This window comes from Callospermophilus lateralis, chromosome 1, assembly GCF_048772815.1.
Source record: "Callospermophilus lateralis isolate mCalLat2 chromosome 1, mCalLat2.hap1, whole genome shotgun sequence".
Taxonomy (NCBI): Eukaryota; Metazoa; Chordata; class Mammalia; order Rodentia; family Sciuridae; genus Callospermophilus; species Callospermophilus lateralis.
The window spans coordinates 183,382,893-183,398,740 of NC_135305.1; positions in this window are offsets into that span (position 1 = coordinate 183,382,893).

Sequence of the window (15,848 nt, forward strand, 5' to 3'; positions counted from 1 at the left end):
CACCACCAATCTTAAGGAATAGAAGAAAGTCAGTTTCCTAAATAAGAGTCACAGTTATTTGGCAAATGGAGAAGAGGTGTTTGGCAGGAAAAACAATATATGTTTGCTATGTTCCTTCTGCTAGATACCCAGAGCATGTATATACCTTTCTTCTAATATATAATTTCAAAACAATCTCACCTAATATAAAGTAACTATTCACTAATCCTGTAATTAAAGAATGACTACTAATAATACTCAATCATTCCAACATTAATCATTAGGTTTTTGGCTTTAAAGTCATTTTAACTCTCATACTAGTCATGGAAAATAAAATGATATTATTTAGAAAGTCTACCAAAAATTACACTAAAACCAGAAATTTATTTGTATGTAGCGTCTGCATACCTATGTGTGATAGACTGCTGGCTTCTCCTCCCTTCCAAATCTATTTTTCTCTTCTTCCATTGGAATTGAGTTTTAGCTGGGCACACGGCCATCCATCTGGAGGCTACATTTTCCATTTCCCCTCATGGCTGGGTGTGGCCATGCAACTCCATTTTCATCCATGGAGCAAAAGAGAAAGCAACGTGTACGTTTTCAGCATTGCTTGCTTAAAAGAAATTCCTCACCCTATACTACCTCTCCTTCTCCATTCCTGCCCCCTGAAATAGACATGGTGGTGACCCAGCTCCCAATGTGCACAGCCTGACAGAGCAACCAGATGGAAAGAAACTGGATTTCTGGATTGCTCTGTGGAAAACTGCCTACCGGAACTATACTGCTCCATTACACCTTTAATTAGAGAGGAATAACTTATGCCTTTTTTAAGCTACTAAAATTTTAAACTTTACCCTACTTAACACAATATATGAGGCATTGTATTCTGTTAACTAATATGTGGAAATATCATGAGAAACTAGATCAGTTTTTGAAACATAAATCCATTTGTCCTTAGAAGAAATGATGTCAACATTTTAGATACCTGAGGAATGCCAAATGCCTTGATACTACCAGCTCCTTTTTTCATGCCATCATGCTTTTAATTATCACCAGGGCAAACATGCTCAGTTGCTCTTGAAGACATTAAAAGGCAGGATAAATGCACAGACTCAGTAGTAGAATTGCCCAAGTTCAATCCTAGCTGTCTTTATTTGCTTATGATAAAACCTGAACTAAGGCACTTACTTATCCTTTGTGGTTTCAGATTTGTCTGTGAGATGGGGGTAATAATAGTCCTAAGGTGTTAGGTTGTTGTAAGCATTATATGAGACAGTCTCCTATAACACATTTAACATATGGTAACCATTCAATTAAAAAATAGATATTATTATCATCTTGGAGTCTTGATCAGAAAAGAAAATCTGCATGAAGAGCAAATTATTCTTCGTATAACAATAATGATTGAAAAATCAATGTTTAGACAGTTGAAATAGCAAATTCTGGACTTGACTTTGAACATCAAAAAAACAAAGATATTTTTGCTGTATTGCCCAAACATTTACTATGATATACCCACTAATATGCCTAAATGGTAGTAAAAGGAATGTCTTCACTTATGTTCCAAAAGTACCATATCTCAAAGCTTTACCCTAGAAGGAGAAAGAACTCTTAGGAGGGACATTATCAGCATTGATTTTCAACAGTTTTAGGGAAGGACATAGGACTCATGATCACAATTAAGTATGTAAAAATCATTTCCTTGAAGTTTTTGTTCTCTATGATTGCAATTATTTCCTACTGGATTATATTTTCCTTCATCAGCTGTATAGATGGTTCCTTAATAAACAATTTCAATGTTGATTTTATAGTGTCTTTATACCATATGAGACCCCTAAGTCTTTTTCAGGTACAGGATTAAAATATGCTAAGAAAAGCATATGTAAGCAATGTGGATTATATCATTTAGTTCATATCTCTATTAAAGTGTTCATCTCATTGTGTTTTGAGCAGCTAATTTAATGTCTAACATCCCATAGACCATGAGCTCCTCAAGGGCAAGCAATGTGTCTTATTTACCTCTGAATACTTAGTGTTTTAAGAAGTGCTTTGCACTGGTAGGTAGTCAATAAATGTTTGGAATAAATAAAATAAATAAGTATCACTGTATGGAAATCATCAACTCAATTGTTGAACAGTGTGTGATTTATCTATTGCAATGTAACAAATCACCACACATTTACCTGCTTAAAACAACAACATGTAATTATAATTCACAGTTTCTGCAGGTCAAAAGTCTGCTCGAGGCTTAACAAGTTTCGTTGCCTGGGATCTCTCCTCGTGTTTGCACGAACTGTCATCTGAGGTTAGAGCCTAGCTCAGGTCTTGATTGGGGAATGATTTGTTTCCAGGCTCACATGGTTGAGAGAAGAAGTTCTGCTAGTTACAGAACTGAGGGCCTCAGTTTCTTACAGTCTATCAGCTGGAAGCTGCCCACAGTTTCTTACCACCTGAGCCTCACCACACAGAAGCTTGCTTCATCAAAGCAGAGTGAGAAAGAGAGATTTGTAGAAAGACAGACAATATATATTACATAATGTAATTATGAAAGTGACATTCCAATCACCATTACAGTATAGAAGTAAGTCACTGGTCCCTTCCACCTTAAAAGGAGATTATTACATAGGGCATATGTACCAAGAGGGAGGGACAAATGGGGGCTGTCTTAGAGCCTTTCTGCCACAGATATGAGTATTTATAAATAAGATATGAATGCATAGTCCACTAGAATGAAGAAACTTGATTAGATTCACATGCTGATTCAAGAGAATAACTAGATGCTTATTCAAATGTATAATGCTTCAAAACATAAGAGGAAGAGGGCATCAATAGAGCCCTTTCAATTTGAGTGGATGTTACAACTCGTTAACAGAATAGTTGAACCCCCCAAACCACCAGCCAGTTTTGTTAAGCTGAAGGCCCATCTAGAAATCCTTTTAAGAGGTGACTGAAATATGAACATCAAAGGTATGCAACATCTGCCTCATACCCTGGAAAATTTACAGCAAAAATGTCTCAATTGGTCCTTGGCATGTTCTGGTTGATTCCATCCATTGGAATACTCAGCCAAAAACACTAAGCATGCACAAAAGAAGACAAATGCATAAAAACTAACAATGGGAAAGATATTAATTAGTTATTGTTGCAACAATGCTGCATAACAAAAAAACCAATATCCCAATGACTTGCAAAAACAAACATTTATTTTTCTCATTCAGAAATTATAGGTTGGCTGTAGTTCATATGGTCTTGCTTAGGCTTGGCTGGGCCAAATTAAGCTAGGCTGGACTCCAGACTTTGGGTTGGGTTCAGTTTTGTTCCACATGTATTCTTTATTTTGGGACCAGCAGCTGCACATGGCACATTTGTGATCTGCTCATAGCAGATGACAGAAGTACAGATGACCAAGTAGAAACATTTGGTATCCTAAGGCTTTGGCTCAAAATTGGCACTCTGTCACTTTTGCCCACATTCTGTTGGCTTAAGCAAGTCACTCCACCAATATCAATATGATGTGGATATATATTCTGCTGAATTTAGTGGGAGGCAATGAGAAGACCCATGACAGAGGACATGTTAATAATTCCAATATATGAAGGGACTGCAGAAAGGGAATGATAAGCAAAGATATCAAGCAGAGATAACCAACCATAGACACTGGTCACGATGCTGATCAAGGAACTCCTTGATTGCTGCTTTAAAAAAATAAGCCACAACACCATGAAACTCAAAATGCAGGCCATGCATTGGTGTAGCATTGTGCTACTTTGATATGCAATCTTCTATAAAATACAAAATCTACTTTATAGTAATATAATAAAGGTAAAGATTTTACAAGCACAAGGGCCTTAAAAATTATGGTTCCCATAGCAAATATAACATAGGCTTTTGCACCCATGTACTATAAAGACAGAAGAAGTCCTAACTATAAATAGTAATGGGAAATCATGCATATTCAGAGATGAAGGTGGCAAAAGAGTTATGAGCTCAGTTAGAAAAATTACTTGGGGAATTTTATCTTATGGACAAAGCCTCAAGTAATATACAGCATAATACAGTAAACGTTTTAATAGGTGACTGGGTAAAGTAATTTTCTTCTATTTAAAAAGGCTGCAATGTTGTAATCCAAATAAAAAGAAACACATTTACTTATTTCCTTAGATTTATTATGGACAATGCTGATATTTTATTCTCATGTTTTTGTTTTAGATTTCAATAGTTTTCTTTAGTTTATGACTCTTTGTTGGAACCCATTTCCTTATAAATGAGTCGGCCTGAGGACATGGCAAACTGACATTTTTTTCTCTGTTTACTTTTTAATTCATCAAATCCTCCAATGATCATCTGTTTTCAACTATTTAATAATTGTTTACCTGTACAGTTAAAATGGATTTATATGAAGTTACTTACAGCTTGCCTCTCAATTCAGCTATTTGTAGGGCATTAAATACTACATGATAATTAATTAATTAATTAATTAATTGAATTTAACATTTAATTTGCACATTGATACACCAGAAGTTGAAACACTATTCTATCAAAAATACTTAGAGAACATAATGCTATTCCTTCAAATATAATGCTATTCCTTCCAAATTCTGTAGTGTCATAATAAGTGTCACATATGTAGCCAACTCCCCCTGATATCAAATTATCAATTCATTTATGTATGCCTTAAGACATGAACAGATGCATTCCTGAAAAACTGGAGTAGAGCTAAATTCCATATATCAAACTATTTTCTAATTTAACTTTCATATCTTATATTAAAATATTGAAGGTAAAGTCCTATGGCAAAAGCTTTTAAAAGCATGTCCACAATTTGGGGTCACAACCGGGCAGCCTAGATATGTCTGAGAGGCTGTCTATGACTTCCTATTAAAATGCACATAAGGATACAGAAAAGGAAAAACTGGCATATGAAACTGTGAACCTAAGTGAAGAAAGACAAGTTACTAAAGGTGGAATTTTAACTAACCGCTGCTGCAACCAGAAAGGCCAATCAAGCAGGTTCCAGCAACGGAATATGGGGGATTAGAAAAATAAAGACTCACAGATGCAGATTTGGAAGATAGAATAGCTGGGATCAGGTGGAGTGCTGCTCTCTGATGGAGAAGCAGATCTATCTAAAGAGCTACACCAGAAATCTTTATTTATATATGTCTCATTATCAGGTTAAATTCTATACAAGCCTTATTCTTTGTACTCAGAAAGTTACAGGGCTAGAAACATTTATGTAGCTTTTCCACAGTTGTAGGAGTTTTGTGTAGCTCTCAAGAAAGTTGATTGTTTAAAGTTACTGTTAAGAAGGCAGCTTCAGAAGTAGTGGAGCTGGTGTAACATTGTGGCTGTCTAGCAGGAGAGCTCCTCTATTCCCAGAAACTATGTGCCTGAAATCAAGGTCAAAGCTGATAAGATTCTTGTGCAGAGCTTTCTCATGCAGACCATTGCCATAGCAGCTAGGCATCCTGCACAGGAATATTCCTAGGCCCTAGGCTTACCACAGCCATGAGTGATCAAGACCCCAATTGCAGACACCACTCTCCCATTCTCTGTCACCACTCTCCACAAACTGCCTTATTGATGATGGACTGAAAACATACTTAAGCTATCTTCCATGAGTTTCTCTCGCTGAAACAATGCAAGACAGATGATATAAAAATCCAAGAAAAGGGCTGGGGTTGTAGCTTAGTGGTAGAGCACTTGCCTAACACATGTGAGACACTGGGTTCAATCCTCAGCATTACATAAAAATAAATAAATGAAATAAAGGGACTGTGTCTATATACAACAAAGAAAAATATTTTTTAAAAAAAATCCAACCAGCAGCTCAGGAGGCTGAGACAAGAGGATCACAAGTTCAACAACAGCCTCAGCAACAATGAGGCACTAAGAAACTCAGTGAGACCCTGTCTCTAAACAAAATACAAAATGGGACAGAGGATGTGGCTCAGTGATTGAGTGCCCCTGAGTTCAATCCCTGGTACCTGCCCCCCCCCAAAAAAAAATCCAAGAAAATTTTGCTATATCCTCATTGTCTATCTTGAACTCCAGTGTGCAGGTACTTTACAAATAATAAACACAGCAACTGACCCAACAGGGGCTAAAGTTCTTTCACTCACTTTCTTTTTCCTCCCTCTAATCTCATTAATATCTATCTCTTGATACATTCAGAAGCACATCAGAAAGAGTGGTAAGTCAACAGAGATGAGTTAAATTTTAGGAATCTTAGTTACCTAAGTGCTAAAAATGGGAGATGGGAAGGGAATGAGGAAGACTAACTGCTAGATGAATAGATTTTGTTCAAAGAATTACAAACTGCTTAGAGAAATCAATGTTGATAGCAAGAGGAAAATGCAGCATTAGACCAGAAGAAACAGCTATATGTCTATATGTATTCAGCTGTATATCTGTATAGATATACATATACGTGTATAAATATCAGATATATACTGGAATTGAATCCCCAGCTTCCTGTATGCCAAGCACACTCTCTACCACTACACCCCAAACCCCAATAGATGTATATTAATATTATAGGGCAACATTTCTGGATGGGGCACTGTTAGCTTTGAAGGAAAAATAGTCTTCTTTCTTGTGTGAGACAGTTAGCTTCACTTGCCCTTGGGCATCTAATTCAGGTAGTACCCCTGTGTTCCAGTTATTAATATAGGTAACAAAGAACCCTGGCATAGAAGAACGATCATTTTGCTTTGCTCATAAATTTTATGGATCAGGAATTGGACAGCACATGTTAAAGATAATTTGTCCCTTCTTGCCTCCTTCTGGGACTCAGCTGGAAAAACATAAAGGCTGGGGGTAATCCATTTCTGGAGGCTAGAATCATCTAAATGCTCCTTCAGTCACATATTTGCAGTTGGGCAAGGAGATCTCAAAGACTGGAACTGTCCATCAGTGCATTTACATGGGTCCTCAGCATGTGACTTTGCTCTATCACAGTATGGCAGCTACAGAGCTCTGAGTACAAGTGTTCCAGGGAACAAGATAAAAGCTTCATGACCTTTTCTGACCCTATCTGAAAATTATGCAGCATCACTCTAGCCTAAAGGTGGATCTAGCATGCTTAGACTTGAAGTTAGTGGCAAATTTATTTTTCAATGGGAAGACTATCAAGGGCAGTATTGGTCCGTGTTTAGAAAATTATAACTGCCATAACCTGTCACTGAGACAATTTGTATTCAATTTCTATGCCATAAATTTACCACAAATTTGACCACTTAGACAAGTAGTAAAGTCTGCCTCCTGCTCATTGGGATTTGGGGCAGAATCCAACTCCTTGCAGTTGTAGAACCAAGGTCTTCATTTTCTTGCTAGTTGTCAGCTAAAGGCTGCTACCAGATTTTAAAGGCCAACCACATTTATTGGCTTGTGGTCATCTTCCTCTTTCCTCAAAGCCAGAAACAGCAGTTTGAGTCATTCTCCTAGGAAATCTCTCTGATCCTTCTTTTGTGATCATGTCTTTCTTTGACCACAGGAAAGTAACATAATCACAAGTTACAAGAATTAGTATGGTCATCTCTGCAGGGGCAGGAGGAACATTGTTCAGCTTGCCTGTGTATTATACAATCTAGTCTATCTACCCACATTTTAAAATTCTTCTGGTAACAATTCTATCCCTGGTTGATATGCACTGTATCAGAGATTTTGTACAATGACTTAGGGTTTGGGTTTAGATCTGAGAATAGTCAATGACACTTAATTCACCCTGTCTGTTGGCAAACCCTGGCTCAAACAATAAGTTCTCCAAATTCCAAAAGGAAAACAAAAAACAAAAATTCAGCTTGGGGGTATATGAAACAATACTGTAGCATATGGAAAAAGAATACCACATTTTTATATTCAAAGAAAGATCATGGCTCTGGAAAAAAAATGTCACTAAGAAACACATTAAAGTTTTATAAATCATGAAAATATGCCCAAGGACATGGCTTCTTTGTGAACAGAACAGATATGATAAGGCTGACATAAAGAAAACTATGAAAAGAAACTGATTGAAATGAGCAAAAGTAGTAGGAAAACCCAAAATATATGAAAGCCACGTTGAAATCTGAATAGAAAGGAATAAAGAGTGGAACTTGGTACAGCAAAAATAATAGACCAGTAATGTAGATGACACAATTGAGAAACTATCCTAAAATGTATTATGAAGAATTAAGAAATTTTTTGTTTGCACGTATCAGGAACTCTATTTATTCTGGTCAATGAATCCTCCTTTGATCTAAGACTATTTAAGTGTGGTCTTCCACTTATATCCAAGAGTGTTGATAATTTGAGTACTATAATTATTAAGGATGATTTAGTAAACATGACATCAGAATTTGTGCTCCAGAAGCAGAAATGGTACCTTTTCAAGTGTCTATGATATAATGCTACATTTAACTAATTTTTCTTTTTATAAGAGGCAAAATAAACTTACTGACTCTGATCATTGCCATTTGAACCTTCTATATATGTTTGTGCATTTTTGTGTAAATATATTATACTTTACTCTAAAAAACTCACTCTCCCCCTTAAAAGAGAAAAAGAAAACACTCAACCCTAGAAGCTGGGATAGGATAGAAATAAGGAATTAATAAGGATGAAAACAAAGATTAATTAATAAAAGAATTGAGAAATTCATGAGATATTTCTTTGAAAAGAGCTAGAATATAAAGAAATGTTAGTGTTTATAGGATCAAATCAGATGGAAATGTTTTATGTAAAAAACTATCTATGGTGCATGCCTGTAATCCCAATGGCTCAGGAGGTTGAGGAATAGTGAAGCACTAAGCAACTCAGTGAGACCCTTTCTCTAAATAAAATACAAAATAGGACTGGAGATGTGGCTCAAGGGTCGAGTGCCCCTGAGTTCAATCCCTGGTACCAAATAAATAATAAATAAATAAACTATCCAATTTTATAAAACAAACATAACTTTGATACCAAACCTATATCAATACACAATTTTACTTATGTCATACTATAAAAATCATATATAATATGCTAATAAATTATATTAAAGCTATATTAAAATAATCATCTGCCACGATTTAATTGTATTTAGCCTCATAATGCAAAAGTGCTATAATATTAGAAAATTGTATGTTTATATATGTATGTGTATATATGTATAATGTTATTAGGAGAAACCAAAAAAATCATTATAACAGTAGTAGAAGCAGAAAAATTTATGTAATAAAATGAAAATTTCATGGGGGTAGAAAAGATGGTGGAATGAGATGGATATCATTACCCTAAGTACATGTATGAAGACATGAATGGTGTGAATATACTTTATATACAACCAAAGATATGAAAAATTGTGCTCTAGGGCTGGGGTTGTTACTCAGTGGCAGAGCGCTTGCCTAGCATGTGTGAGGCACTGGGTTCAATTCTCAACACCATGTATCAATAAATAAAAAAAATAAATAAAGGTCCACTGACAACTAAAAAAAATTTAAAAATTGTGCTCTATATGTGTAATATGATTTTTTTATATTTATTTTTTAGTTGGACACAATATATTTATTTATTTATTTTTATGTGGTGCTGAGGATTGAACTCAGGGCCTCGCATGTGCTAGGCGAGCGCTCTACCATTGAGTCACAACCCCAGCCCCTGCAATATGAATTATAATGCATTCTGCTGTCATATATAATAAATTAGAATAAATAATAAATAAGTAAATAAATTAAATAAAGTGAAAATTCACTCCTGATAGAAGCTCTGAGTGAATCATGAATAAAATTATATTTCCTTAATAATTAAACGATAGCCCAAATTATTCTAAGTAACAAATGCTATAATTCTGTTTCCCAAAACATAATTGAACATTTGTTCCTTTTGGAAAAATTATTTAAATTTAGCTATGGTCAGTGCAAACTGAGAGTGAGGTAGGGAGATTAAATTAGGTTGTCATTTCACAGAGCACTATAATAACTTTTAGGTAGATTAAAAAATTAAAAGGAAAAAAAGAAACATTAAAAGATTAGAAGAATTAATTAATTAATTAATCCTGGGTAAGGGCACTTTAAGCATAAAAGCAGCTTAAGAAATCACAAAAGATTAATGGATTCAATTCCATTAAAATTGAAATTTAGATAACAGGACAGTTAAAAAAATAAGGGCAAATGCAAATTCAGGACCATATTTCCAACAAAATAACAAAGGGTTTATCTACTTAGTCAACAAAGAGCTCTTACAAAGCAATAAAAGAAATACTGATATTCCAGTAGGAAAAATAAGAAATAGGAATGAAACAACTCACAGAAGAATTATAAAGGATCCTTAAACTTATGAAAATGTAAATTAAAGCAAAATATAAATACCCTTTTTTGTCTCACAAATAAGCAAAGATTAATCAAAGATAATACTCATTGCTGGTAAATATGTGCTAAAAGACACTATAAATTGGTTACAAATGATGTATATTAAGGAATTTACAAAAATTCACACTTTTGGACTCAGTAATTTTACTTCTGGTTATCTATCCAGAAGAAGTAATTGGCAACATAGATAAAGATTTTGTAGAAAGTTATTCATCAGAGGATTATAATAAACAAATAATTGGAAATAAATGTCAAATCATAGGGAAATGATTAATTAGATATTATATATCTATGAAATGGAATACTATGTGCGCATTACAAAGAATTATATAGATGTATATACTGCATAAAACTTTAATATAAATTTATATAACATAGTAGGAAAATCTAGGAAACAACTACCAAAATCTTTACAGTGGATATGTCTGAGTGATGGGTTAGAGACAGACAATTGCAACAACATTATTCTTTTCTGGTTTCCAATTTTTTTTTTCTTTGTACTCAGGACTGAAACCAGGGGCACTTAACCACTAAGCCACATCACCAGCCCTTTTTATTTTTTGTTTTGAGACAGGGTGTTGCTAAGTTGCTTAGGATCTTGCTAAGTTATTGAGGCTGGTTTTGAACTAATAATCCTCCTGCCTCAGCCTCCAGAGCAGCTGGGATTACAGATGAGTGCTACCACACCCAGCTAGTTTCCAATTTTTCTAAAGTGAACATATATTATTTTTATAATTAGAAAAAAGTGGGGGTTTTTTTGGTCTGTAAGAACAAACCATTCCATTTGTCGATTATTGTGCAGCAAATTAAACTCTGCAGCTCGCATTTTCATCCTTGATAAGGGCTGATAAAAAGTGTCTGCTTTAATTTTAAGGTTACTAAATACTCCTAAGTTAAAATTTCTTCTATTTCCTGGGGCAAACTTTTGTTGTCGTTGTTGTTGTTTCAGAAGGGCTTTTATTTAGTTAGTTTTTTAAGAATTCCAGCTTTAAAAAGATTAAAACAGTGACATTATTCACAACAGCCAAAAGATGTAACCAACCTGAGGGTCCATCTACAGATGAGTCAATAAAACAAAACAAAACATGGTATAGACACACCCATCTTAAAAAGGAAAGAAAAATTGGCATATATAACATGGATGAATCTTGAGGACAAAATGCTAAATGAAATAAGTCAGTCACAAAAATACTACAGATTGCACTTACATGAGGTTCCTGAGTAGTCAGGTTCATAGAGAGAGAAGGTAGAAAGGTAATTGCCAGGGAAGGGTTGGTGGGGGGGGGGGGGCCTGACCAGGGAATCGAGGTCTGACAGGTCCAGTTCTGATTTTGACACTAAAAGTTCTGGAGTTGGGTTGCACAGCATGAATGTACTTGACACTACTTAATTGTACATTTTATGTTATGTAGATTTTACCATGATTTTTAAAAGAAAAGATTAAAACAGAGAGACAAAGAGGATAAAAAGCAAGAACAAAAGGCTGTATCTAGCACAGGCAAGGTGGTACATATTGCACCACTAGCAGAACCTTAGAACTGGGCCAGTGGGACCTTACCTTTGATTACTCCAAATCTTTATTTACTAAATTTGTTCCCTGCTTTATTAATTCCATGAGATGAAAACACTGCATATCAAGTTGTCACCAACTAATGGATACTTGAATAACATGTACAAACCCATAAGGAAATACGCTTTCTTAAAGCCACATTCTTTGGGGGGCTCTTAATTTGGAGATCAGCACTGTGAAGAACTGGTTCCTGAATGTGTGTGTGTGTGTGTGTGTGTGTGTGTGTGTGAGTGTATGTAGGGGGCATCTTTATTATACTGAAAATTTCCATGTGTAGTGAACATGTCCCTTTGCTATTAGCAGATTTTCAAAGGGACCCCTAACTTGAGAGCCACCATCAGGAGGAGCGTTCCATACGTGATTGGCCTACTAACTTCCACTGCAATTTATATATGGTGCCCACATTTCAGATAGCTTTCTAAGAATATCTAAAAAGGTTTTCTACCTCAGGATTTTATGGACGTAGAAGATGAGTGATTGATCCTTCACCACTGAAAGTTCATGATGTATATTTTCCTCCATCTTTACTAGTGCTTGAATACATAGAACAAACAGGAATTATGGTGCACTCTGATGTATTCTATTCTATTCCTTTCTATTTGCTTTATTTATGAAAATAATTACTAGTCATGACCTTCTGAGTCAGTGGTTCTCAATATTACCTATACATTAAAATCACTTATAATGCTTTAAAAAATATAGATAACTGAGTCTATCCTTCAGCTCCTGTCCCTTCCCACCATCAAAGTCTCTGATTTAATTGGTTGGAAAAAAAAAAAAAACATGGGCATTGGGATGCTGTAAAGCAACCCTAGAAATTCTAAGGTGCAGCCAGTGATGAGAACCACAGATTTAAACTGATTGCACAATCCCCTCTTAGGTGTCATCCCCCAATTTGAAACACTGTTTAAAATGTTCTCTTTGATTATTGTTCGATGCTGTAGTGATTCCTAGAAGTTCATATTAGTTTTATTTTATTACTTTTAACAACAACTTTCTCTTTATTATGTATTCAAATGCATCCCACAAAAGACTGAGGCTTACACTTGGTTCTGTACTTTCAGACTTGATAAGCTCACTTGAAATATGTTGACTAGACCTATGCTTCTCAAACTTTCATCTCAAATTTTGATATGGATGGGAATTACCTGCCATCCTTGTTATAAGGAAGATTCTGATGCAGGATGACTGGGATGGGGTTTGAGATCAGCATTTCTAATGAGTTCCCAAACAAACCCAAGGATGCTGGTCCATGAACCACACTTTGAGTAGCAAGGTACCAGACGAAGATGCTTCAGCTTTCCTTTCTATTCAGCTCCTTCTCTATCCTCTGGTCAGCTGTTTTTGTGCTTTTTCTCTTTGTTATTTACCATCTTGCATAAACCCTGACAAGAGAAACAGTATTTTGCTTCCTTCCCATTGGAAAGATAAGCGACCTCCTGACTGGGGCTCTACAGGACAAGGAATCCTCCTGTCCATCCCTAATGGGCAGTTCTGTGAACATTATAAACGTTAGGCATCATATTAGTAACATTCACTTTGCTATGGTAGTTTGAGTAGGTATTGCTGATTCAGTGTCTCATAATGTGCAGGTAACACACACACACATGCATGCATGTATGTGTATCTACTTGTAATAAATTTTCACATTGTAGGTATTCTTTTGTAATCATTTAAACTAGGGAATGTTTCTGTAATGTGATATTTGTGCTTGTAGTTGGAACTATTTTACATTAAAAGTGTTTAGTTACAAGCCTGACCTATTTACTAGTATATAAACACTTTGAGGGTTAGGACTATCCTTGCATTATCTAACAGCCTAGAAGGTACTCAGGGAATGTTTTTTGGATTGATTAATGGCCATAAGAATTATTAATAACATGTTAATTCTCAGTAGTGCCACCTCCAATCTCAGTGGCTTAAAATAGCATGCAGGGGTGGAGTAGAGCACTTGCCTAGCATGCAGAAGACCTTATATTTGATCCTCAGCATTGAAAAAATAGACAAATAAAAATAATTGGCATTTATTTAGTAAACCAATCAGTAGATCAACAATTTAGATTGGGTATAGTGCGGTAGTTCCTCTGATCCATACTGGACTCAGTGGCATGTCACATCAGATGGTCACTGGCGGAGTGATGGGGGTGACTGGGCATGTTCAAGCCAGAGTTACTACAAAACTGATGTAGCAAAGAAGAGGTAAAGAATTTTAAGTCATTTTTTTTTGCAACCAATCTACCAAAGTGATTTTTCTTTCAGCCCCATCTTTATGATATCATTCTCCAAGTCTAAAATTCCTACAATATGCGGAAACAGCATAATGTACTAAAGTCCCTCATGATTTTAATTTTGAAATCACTAGTTAGTTCTTTCATAATAGAGGCTTGATCTGAAGTGATTTAGTCAAAGACATGAAGATCCGGATTTTTACTGGAGTGCAGCCTGGGTTTCATTACAGTCCATTCTCACGTCAGGTGTATCAGCCACAATCCTACCCACCTGCTGGTGCATGAGCCTTCCAGGCACTGGGCCAACATTCAGGGAAGCAGACAACCATGTGTTTTAATCAGCATCTGTATCTTGATTTTTTTTTTTGGTTGCTCTTTGAGCCATGTTAAACAAAAACATAAAAATTATCTTAAAAGCACCTTGATGAAAAGACACTGTTATCAACTTTCTCATCAGATGGAAGGAGAATTCTGAACATGGGAATAAGAGGCCAACAGCACTGACTTCATGGAAAACAAAATAAAAAACCCTAATAAATGCTTAGTTTAACAAAATGATCATAAAGAAACCATTGATTGTAATAACAAGAAAAACTAAATAACCAATGTCATTCTCAGTGTCCCCTTATTCTTCTACCACAAGGAGATGTATTACATGAAACATATGCACATAATTGAGAGGCAAATAAAATTGCTTAAAAAGAGATACTCAACTGACAGCAATAAAATTTAGACCAAATATCAGAAAACTATTAAGCCTAGCAGTAACATTGATTAGAGCACTATTTTCTTATTTGGTTAGTCCTAGGAGGACCATTGCTTTGCTATTTTGTTTAAGCTGGTGGAAAGGTAAACTAATCTCGCTTAATGGGAAGAAGATACAGAAGTTCTGCTTTCTCTTTTCATTGCAAGGGATAGATTAGGGATGATTGAAGCTTCAGTAAGATTACTGGGTACAATACATTATTTATTTCCTGGAAAGGAAGAGACTTGTAGAGACGCACCTTAGCTCATTGAAAAGCTTTCTGTCAGCTATGTAAGATTGTGAAGTACTCCAGTTGTTTCTTCAGGTCTCAGCTTCAACCCTTTCATCCAAGAGGACTCTCACAGATCACCATTCAAAGTCCCAAATAAAAACTTCTCATTTCTTCTCCGTATAAAGAGACCTAAAACTCTTTTTCATGTCCGTGTTAATGATGGCAAACAGGCTGAAGCATTTCCCACACCCCATGGAGAATAAAATTCTCCAAGAAAGGTTTTATTGGTGAAGGTTAAGACACCATTTCTACCCTTAAAATGACATCCTGGCAGCTATCCTTTTGTAAAGCAGAAGGCTGAAATTCAGAGTTCAATAATACATATAGAAACAACAACAATAAAATATACATCAGCACATTGGGTAGAAAATGAAAGTTCAGGCACTTCTGTTAAAACACAGCAGGTTGACGACCTCTAGCAGTTACCCCTACTAAAAACCTCACCAGATATACAACAGAATAAACTCAAATGTCAAAAGCCACAAAAAGACTATGGCAGGTGAAAAGTTGCTGATTATATTTTTAGAAGACTGACCAGAGAAAGACATATGGTAGCTGACTTCCTTAGCATTCTCTTCTCTGCCAAGTTCTTGTGAGAGAGTGGGAATGGTGGTGGTGATTGTGGTTGTGGTGGTGGTGAAGATGGTGGTAGAACACAACTGCTATGGTTTGGATATGAGGTGGATCCCAATAAATTCATGTTCAC